Raw genomic sequence first — 9,772 nt, forward strand, 5'->3', positions numbered from 1 at the left:
AGTGAACAACGTTAATGAAACAATGAATATATCAATACCAAACAAAGAAAGCATACACATTCTCTACACATTTATTTTCTTGCTATTTTCTTTTATTATATTATTGCACCACTAAGCATTATTGCTTAGCGCGTTGCTTTTGCCATGCGTAGGTACTGGAGATCCCGATCGCGAGCCTAGTAGACCACAGACTGGGTGAGTCCATCCGCGCTTCGCTGTTCATGTCACCTCGTCACCTGCAGTGCATTGGTAGGACACTAGATGTCATTTTGTCATTTTGTAATTAAATTTTTATTTCTCATATGTATTTGGGATTTATGTAATGTATTTTGAGCTTATTGTAAATAATAAAGATTTATGGTCATGTATGGTATTAATTTGAGTATTTAATGGTTGTTTATATATGAGAACCCTGAGAAAGGGATGTTTTGAGCAATGAAAAGGTTGTTGAGACTTGAAATTGAAAAATTGTTGATATCTTGATATTGAGTTTTGTGATGATATTGGAGTTGAGAATGAATGAAATTGTATATTGGAAGTGTTTTTAACAGGTTCCGAAGAACGGTTTTCTCCATTTTTAGCCGGTACTCTGCCGGATTTTCTTTAAAATTTTCGGAACCTTAAATGAATAATACTTTTGATAAATGGTTTAAATAAATTGTATTTCATAAATTATATGCAAAATCATTGTCTAAATTAATTGAGGAATATTAGAGTGTGCCGGTACACCAGGTGGCATTACTTACTCGGGTATACTGTACACGGGTAAGGGGTGTCACATTTAGTGGTATCAGAGCACGGTTTAGGCGTTTCTGGGCCTAGATTGAGTCCATACCATGCATTGCATTTGTAAGAGTCGAGGTGACACTAACGCAGATCTGTTTATCTTTCTTATTTTTAATAGGATATGGATCCTTCATCTCAGAGAGCCGTTGAGGAGGAAGTGGAGAGTCATGCTCCACTGCAGCAGTGAGGCTGGGGGCATGAGAGAATGCGCTCCGACTCAAGCAGAGCCTGTTCAGCCTCCACAGGCCATGTTCCAACAAATGGCCGACTTCTTTAGACAAATGGCCAGAGTAATGCCAGCACCACCACCACCACCACCAGTTCCACAGCAGAAATCCCACCTGGAAAGGTTAAGAAAGTTTAGGGCGGTGGATTTTTATGGCAAGAGAGAAGATGACTCAGTGGCAGCGGAGAATTGGTTGAACAGAACAGGCAGAGTCCTAAAACAACTTCATCGCACCCAGAGCGTAACTTAGAAGTCGCTATATCCTTGTTACAAGACGATGCCTACGGATGGTGGGACACTGTGTCCGATGAAGTGCAGAAGTCGTAATTTGGGACTTCTTCCTCTCTGAGTTCAAGAAGAAATATGTGGGTGTTGTATACCTGGAAGAGAGAAGAAGGGAATTCATTAACCTGAGGCAGAGACAGTTGTCAGTGGCCGAGTATGAGAAGGAGTTTGTTCGGTTAAGCCGCTATGGAAGGGAAATAGTCCCTAACGAAGCTGAAAGGTGCAAGAGATTTGAAGAGGGATTGAATGACAATATCAAGATACAGCTCACTGCCTTGGGAATCACAGAATTTAACAAGCTAGTGGAAGCTACAATAAGGGTTGAAAAAGTGAGAATCAATGAGCAGACCAGAAGGGAGAGACAGCAGAAGAGGGGACCAGGTCAGTCTAGTTCCACCCTTGGATTTGGGAAGAAGTTTAAGGGTCCTCCTGCACAGAGTTCGGGTCAGCCACAGGGTCAGGGTCAGTCTCAGGGGCCCAGGCCACACTTCACCCCTAAAGGTGTCACCATGGAAGAAAGTGTTGAGGTTTGGAAGAAAAGGTAAGTTGAGCCCTAGGTTTATTGGCCCATATGAAGTTATTGAACGTGTGGGTCCAGTGGCCTATAGGCTAGCTTTACCTCCAGAGCTGGACAAGATCCACAATGTGTTCCATGTATCCATGCTCAGAAGATACCGCTCAGACCCTTCACATGTTATCTCCAGAGAAGAAATTGAAATACAACCGGATTTGACATATGAAGAAGAACCTCTACGGATCCTAGCTCGGGAAGTGAAAGAGTTGAGGAACAAACAGATTCCATTGGTGAAAGTGCTTTGGAGGCACCACAACACCGAGGAAGCAACTTGGGAAAGTGAAGAGTCGATGAGGCAACAGTTCCCTCAACTGTTTGCATCAGGTAAATTTCGAGGATGAAATTTAAATTAGAGGGGAAGAGTTGTAACACCCTCCCGATAACTACTCCTTACATTCTACTATTCCAGTGACCGGTGTCGGTCTGGACAGCTAGAATGTCCGGAAAAATATTTAAACTAAAGTCAGGAACCATAATTAACTCAAATATTAATAAGAAAAATTTAGTAAAAATTTTAGAAATAAAATACAACCAAGTTAAACGAGCCGGTGCCCAAGCGATGGGTAACCGGAGGGAAGTTGCGGTTCTCGTAACGAGGAGCCCTAGACCCGGGGGAAAAATTATAAAATAATTTTTGGGACTCCAGAGAAGGGTAATTGAGGTTCCCATGGCATTAGAATGCCAAGAAAATACCTAGAAAAAATTTTCAATCGGTACAGACGATTTTGACCCGTTAAGCCAAACAGAGGGCATTTTGGTCATTTCGCCTTTCGAGGTGATTTTTGGCCGACTTGTCCAGTTGAGTAAATAATTAATATAACATTAAATATGAATAAACATTACTAGAAATGAAATTTGAAATAAGTAGTGAAAGAAAAGAAAAGAAAATGCAAAATAATGCAAAAATGACATCATATGAGGTCACTCACTTACTCACCAACCAATCAAAATTAAGCTATCAATTGACTAACAAATAAAAAGACAAAATGAAGACCAAAATAGGAAAGAAAGTGCAGCAGCCACCCTCCCCAAGAAATCATGCCCAAAAGACCAAAGCAAGAGGACCAAAACTCAGCCCCAATCCGGATACCCTGCACTGAATTCTGCAGAATTGACCAAATGAACAGTAACTGTTCATTTGGCCATAACTCACTGTAGATTTAGTCAATTGGCCTGAAATTTTTACAGCAATAAGTTAAGACATAGAAAAACAACTTTCATGAAGGAACCTACCCCAAATTATGGCCAGAACCCATTCAACCAAGTGACTTAAGTTACTGTTCATGCATTGTAGATATGGTAAATTTCTGCAGAATACATATCCGGATAGCTTGGGTTTTTGAGCCATATCTGGAGCTACAAAACTCCAAATGGAGTGATTCAAAAAAGGAAATTCAACTAGACAAAATAAGGAACAACTTTCATGTTTTACATTTCCTCAAATTCCAACAGTAACAGTGTCCAATGGAACAGTGAAATTGACTCACCAAAATTGAAAAATCTGTTTGTGTTGAGTTACACTTTGGAATGGCAAAAACACTTAATGCCAACAAGTTTTAAACACCAAATGTGGTATGTTGGGAGTGCCAAAGTTGATGTACACATTTTTATTCTAAAAGTCAACATTTTTGTTGACCAATGATGAATAGTGACACCAAAAAAATTGAAATTCACAAATTGACAAATTTAAGAGTTTTAAATGCCCTAGTATACCTAACAAGATTGGTTTGGATAGTTTGGCATGCCAATAGGGTTCGATTAGCGATCGCACATGGCAAAAATGCCATTCTGTGATTTCATGGCTTTTAGCCATTCGACTTTGCATTGAGACTTGGCCTTGTGCGATATTATTTACTTGTTAGCATTGCATTTGCACACGGGAGATGCATATGTGACCGATGGTGTGACGGCCCGAGGTACTAGGTACCCAAAGGCCGATTTACCCGTTATCCATCCGATGCGTCTAGTGTAGGTTACTTGTGGCAACCAAATGAATAAAAGTTAACAACGTTAATGAAACAATGAATATATCAATACCAAACAAAGAAAGCATACACATTCTCTACACATTTATTTTCTTACTATTTTCTTTTATTATATTATTGCACCACTAAGCATTATTGCTTAGCGTGTTGCTTTTGCCACGCGTAGGTACTGGAGATCCCGATCACGAGCCCAGTAGACCACGGTCGGGTGAGTCCATCGTGATTCGCTCGATGTCCGTGTCACCTCTTACCCCAGTGCATTGGTAGGACACTAGATGTCATTTTGTCATTTTGTAATTAAATTTTTATTTCTCATATGTATTTGGGATTTATGTAATGTATTTTGAGCTTATTGTAAATAATAAAGATTTATGGTCATGTATGGTATTAATTTGAGTATTTAATGGTTGTTTATATATGAGAACCCTGAGAAAGGGATGTTTTGAGCAATGAAAAGGTTGTTGAGACCTGAAATTGAAAAATTGTTGATATCTTGATATTGAGTTTTGTGATGATATTGGAGTTGAGAATGAATGAAATTGTATATTGGAATTGTTTTTAACAGGTTCAAGAAGCAGTTTTCTACATTTTTAGCCATTACTACTTAGTATTTTCTTTAAAATTTTCGGAACCTTAAATGAATAATACTTTTGATAAATGGTTTAAATAAATTGTATTTCATAAATTATATGCAAAAGAATTGTCTAAATTAATTGAGGAATATTAGAGTGTGCCGGTACACCAGGTGGCATTACTTACTCGGGTATACTGTACACGGGTAAGGGGTGTCACAAGAAATGGCCAGAATCAAGCCAAATAGCTTGCACAAGTTCGGGTATAAAAACTAGTCGAACCAAAAGTGACCTAAAAATGACATAAGCCTACCATTTTAGTGCATTCTGTCCAGCATTGGTAAATTGACCATATCTTGGTCTACACAACTTAGAATGACAAGAAATTTTTCCCCGCATGCAATAAGACATAGATCTACAAGTTTGTAGTTTGGATCAAAACCCGAAAACCGAGGGAACTAGGTCGTCCGGCTAGGTCAAAATAGTACACCAAAATTCGGAATTGCAATAAAATGTAATACACTTGAAAATGAATTTGGTAACGTATACCAACACTAAAGGGCTATAAAATGTGACATATTGGTAACATTGGAATTGACTCACTTAGAGTGCATCAAGAGTCAACATTATAAGTTGACTAATGAAATGAATTGAACGGAATAGTATCAAGAAAATTTAGATATTGGATTTTTTGGTTGGAAACAAATTCATTGAGTACTAAAACAATTTAAATTGTGTGTTTCAGTTGATAAAGATATTGAGAAGCGTAAAGAACATTGAGTCAAGGCCTAGGAGCGACTCAAATCAGATTTGTGCACAACTAGTTTTTAACTGATTTTGTTCTGAATATTTCATGTGATTAAATGATATTTTTTCTTATGTATTATGTTTAATAAGCATTGGATTTAATTCAATGATTATTAAAATTGTTATAGTATGTATGAATTTAGCTTCGTGAAATGGTATTTCTATAAGTATTAAGCATTGTTGTGAATTGAATAAATTATGTTTTTGGAAAATTGTGATAGAACATGTTTTGAACTGTGATGGGCAATTTGCATGGAAAAATGCAAATTTATGATTTGAATTGGGATGAGTATAAAAATTATTGGATATTAGAATTGACTTTGAATCGAATTGTATTGTAACACCCCTATTTGTATAGCCTAGTATATTTCACCGTGCCGGTGACCGTTGTCAGTCCGGACAATTAAGAGGATTAGAACCACACTTAAGACAACTAAATAAGCTATAAACATAAATAATTAGTAAATGCCAATTAGTTAAGTATGAATAAGAAAAACAGAACATAAGAAGTTAAACGAGCCGAGAGTCACAGCAATGGGTGACCTTCTTGGGAAAGACTGCGAAGTCATTTTAAACTCAAATTTCGAACTGTAAAATGTGATGCTGCAGTCCTTAAGACCATTACGAACACAATGGAAAATAGAAAATCACGAAAAAGAATTGTTAAGCCAGTCAAATAATTAGGTCAGGGAGTCGGAAGAAATATTAAATTATTTACAGACCGGGATGAACCGACGAGGGGCAATTTGGTCAATTGACCCCAAGAGCTGACTCCTGACCTAACTGTCAAATAAAATTGGAGAAAAGAAAATTTTAAAATCGAGAATTAAATTAAAGAACTAATAGAAAAATAAAAAAAAAAAGAAAATGAAAAGTAAAACGGTGATGACATCATGCATGACATCATGCATGATGCCATAAAAGTCATAATTAATATAATTAATTAAATGGATTTTTGGATCTTCCTAAGACATAAAAAGATAAAAAGAAAAGAAAAGAAAAAAAAATAATTAGTCTTCTTCCTTATCCCATCCAAGCCGCCACACTCTCTCCCTCTCATCTCCATGGAGATTCCTCCATTAAAGTTTGTCTTCAAGCTTTGAAACCCTTACCAAATCCCAACATCTCTCATAATTATTCCATAAAACCTTATTTCCTTCCCTTGAGAAAGAAATTTAGCAAGAAAGAAAGAAGAGAAGAGGAGAAAAATTGAAGATTGAAATCTACAAATTGAGGTAAGTGCAATTTCAAGTTTAGACTCTTATTGAATTCATGAATTTAAGTTTGTGTGTGATGAAATTGCCTTAGAAATAAAGGAAATCATGCTTAAATAAGGGAAGAGAGAATGTGGCAGCCATGGAACCTTAAGGTTTTAATGGTATTTAGTTAGGTTAAACATGAAATCTTAGTGAATAGATGTTATATATGTGAATTGTATATTTAGATTACATGAATTGCGAAGATTGGACAAACTTAGGGTTTTAGACATTAGGGTTTAGAGACAAAAAATGTGAAAAACTTGTAAATGGTGTCTTTGACCTAATGTGAAGTGAGAAATGGTCATTTGTGACCTAATTAAGTGTGTTAGAAGTGTTGGAATTAAAGTTAAATTCGGAGGGAGTGTGGTCATGCTGCTGCAGCATGACCTAATCAACTTTGAGGGACCAAAAATGAAATTTTACAAGACCAATTGGTATGAGACCAATTGGGAATGAAAATAGGCACTAAATGACACAATTTTCGTTTGGGAAGCATGCCCAAAAAGTGACTAAAGCCTAGTGAACAAATTGACCAAATTTGAAAAATTGTAGGCTGCCCTGCGCAAACTGACTAAATGAACAGTGTTTGTTCATTTGGTCATAACTCGAGCTAGGCAGGTCAAAATGACCTGAAATTTTACTAGTGGTTAGATGAGATATAGATATAAAACTTTCATGAAGAACACCAATCCAAATTATGCCATTAACCCAATCAAATTACTAAGCAAAATTGAATCACTAAAACTGCAGAACTGCAGATTTACCATATGAATAGTAAAGTTTCAATGGCTATAACTCTCTCTAGAAAACTCTGATTTAGGTGATTCTTGAACCGATGGAAACCTAAGGCATAGTAGAACATTTCATATGAATAAAATTAGACCAAATTATGGACTTAACTTGATCAAATTGCTAAACAAAGTTGGATCAATAAATCTGCAGAACTAAATTCTGTCGCATGAACAACAACCGTAATTTGGATATAACTTGAGCTACAAAACTCCAATTGGACTGATTCAAAAAGGAGAATAAACTTAAGACAATAGGGAACATTTTCTATGAAGGAAGTTTTTCCAAATTCAAACAGAAAAGTGACCAATGGAACATTGCAACCTAGACACCAAAAATTAAAAATTGACAATTTTGCCTAAAAGACTTAAGTGTTGAGAAAATGACCAAAACCAACAAGTTTAGTGACCAAAATGTGGTATGTGGGTGAAGTTGGAATTCCCATACCTATTAAGCCTTAGCAAGTCAACAATTTGACTTAAATAGTGCGGTGAATAGTAACCCAAAACACAAATGTAACGCCCCTAAGTTCGGTAGTGTGTTCTACTGTTCCAGTGACCAGTGTTGTTCGGACAGCTAGGATGCCTAGAACTACACTTAGATATGAGTGAGGAGACATAAAATAATGAAATACAAGAAAATAAAATACAAGAAAAACAAAGGAAAAATAATAGCGAAGAAATGTAACCAAGTTAAACGAGCCGAGAACCCTAGCGATGGGTGACCGCACCGAAAAGTCACGGCGTGGACAGTTGACTAGCCCTAGACTGCGGGGAATCCTGGAAAATATTTTTAGGACTTAAATAAATGTCTATTAAAGTATAAATACCAGTAGAATTATCAAAGAAAAATTAATTAGTACAAGGAAAAGTAAGAAATCGAAAAACGGACAGAACCCGGTGTTACCGAAAAATCGGGAATGTAACCCGAACAGGGGCATTGTGGTCATTTGACACCCCGAGTTGTCTTTTAACCTAAATTTCCATTATAAATACATGATATTACACTTGGAAAATATAATGACAAGTTAAATTAGTGGTACCTAATGTAAATAGCAAAAATGGGGAGTTAAATGTGGGAATAAGGAAAGTTAAGGTTAACTAATATTAAATTAAGCTTAGTGCTCCACTCACCCATCAAAGTGGACCACTAACACACCATTTGGACAGATTTCATCTTCTTCCTCACCTTGCCAAGGAACTAGCCGAAATGCTCTCAAGGGAAACCACCATTGCCGTCCACCTTGGAGCTCCATGCATGTGAGATTCAAGCTCCTTTCTAGGCACTTCCCTTCATTAAAAGTTGTCCATACACCTTGAGCAGTAGATAGGCAACAAGAAGACCAAGTTTTGGAGAGATTTTGAAGAGTTTCCAAAGTGGTAAGTTTGTGTTTTTGGGTTATGGCTTCATTAAAGTTAGTAAGAATGTTATGGGTACTAGAATTATGGAGAGATTTTTGAGGTTTGATGTTTAAAGGGAGAGGTGTATTTTTGGCAGCCATGGAAACTCCTTAAGGACAGTTTATTCTTGCTTGTAAATGGTAGATTAAAGGGTTGATTAAGTGTTTATGTGTGTAGAAATTTATTTGGGTGATGTATATTAAGTATATGTAAATGTGTACTTGAATTTGGAAGCTTGGAAATTAATGGAGTGTGATATATGAATCGGCAGCTTGATTTGGTGAACCATAAAAATGTTATTTCATATTTGGTTTATGAAATATTAATGTTGAATTGTGGTACTTGTTATGGCAGCTTGTGTATATGTATGATGGTGTGAGGTTGGACATGTAAATGAGCTAGGTTAGATGATTGAATTGTTGTAATTGAGCTTGAAAAATTCTGCACTATATGGTGCATATTGAGTGTGATTATAAGCTGCCAAAATGACCAACAACATGTTGTGAATTGTGTTTAGGTTATGGTACAAACCAGAATTGGCATGAATGTTTAGTTTAGTAAATGTTAAAAGCGTCCTTTGATGAGTAATGAAAAAAATGCAATAGGGAAGTTTATGTTTTGGGCCTAGAACCTTAAGTGTGTGGCTCCAATTGGTATGAGACAAATTGGAGGTAAAACTAGGCACAAAATGTACCAACTCTGATGAAGGAAGCTTACCAAAATTCTTCTTGTAAGGTAACTTGAAAAGTGACCAAATCCGGATTAGTGCAATTAAGGCCTGAAAATTGACCATTTGGGCTGCAATTAGTTTTTAGGCCATAACTCACTCAAAACAGGTCCAATTGACTTGAAATTTTTACCATGAATAGTTAAGACCTATATCTACAAGTTATGAAGACACCAAATCCTAGAAATGACCATAGGCAAGTCAAAAAGCTTGCACAAGTTTGGGTCCAAAAACTGGCCGAACCTAAATTGACCTAAAGTGACCAATTTTAATGCATTTTGACCAGCAATAGTAAAATGACCATAACTTGGTCTAGTAAATTCAGAATGACCTGAAATTTTGCCCCGCGTGCAATAAGACAT

Source organism: Hevea brasiliensis, chromosome 7, assembly GCF_030052815.1.
Source record: "Hevea brasiliensis isolate MT/VB/25A 57/8 chromosome 7, ASM3005281v1, whole genome shotgun sequence".
Lineage (NCBI taxonomy): Eukaryota > Viridiplantae > Streptophyta > Magnoliopsida > Malpighiales > Euphorbiaceae > Hevea > Hevea brasiliensis.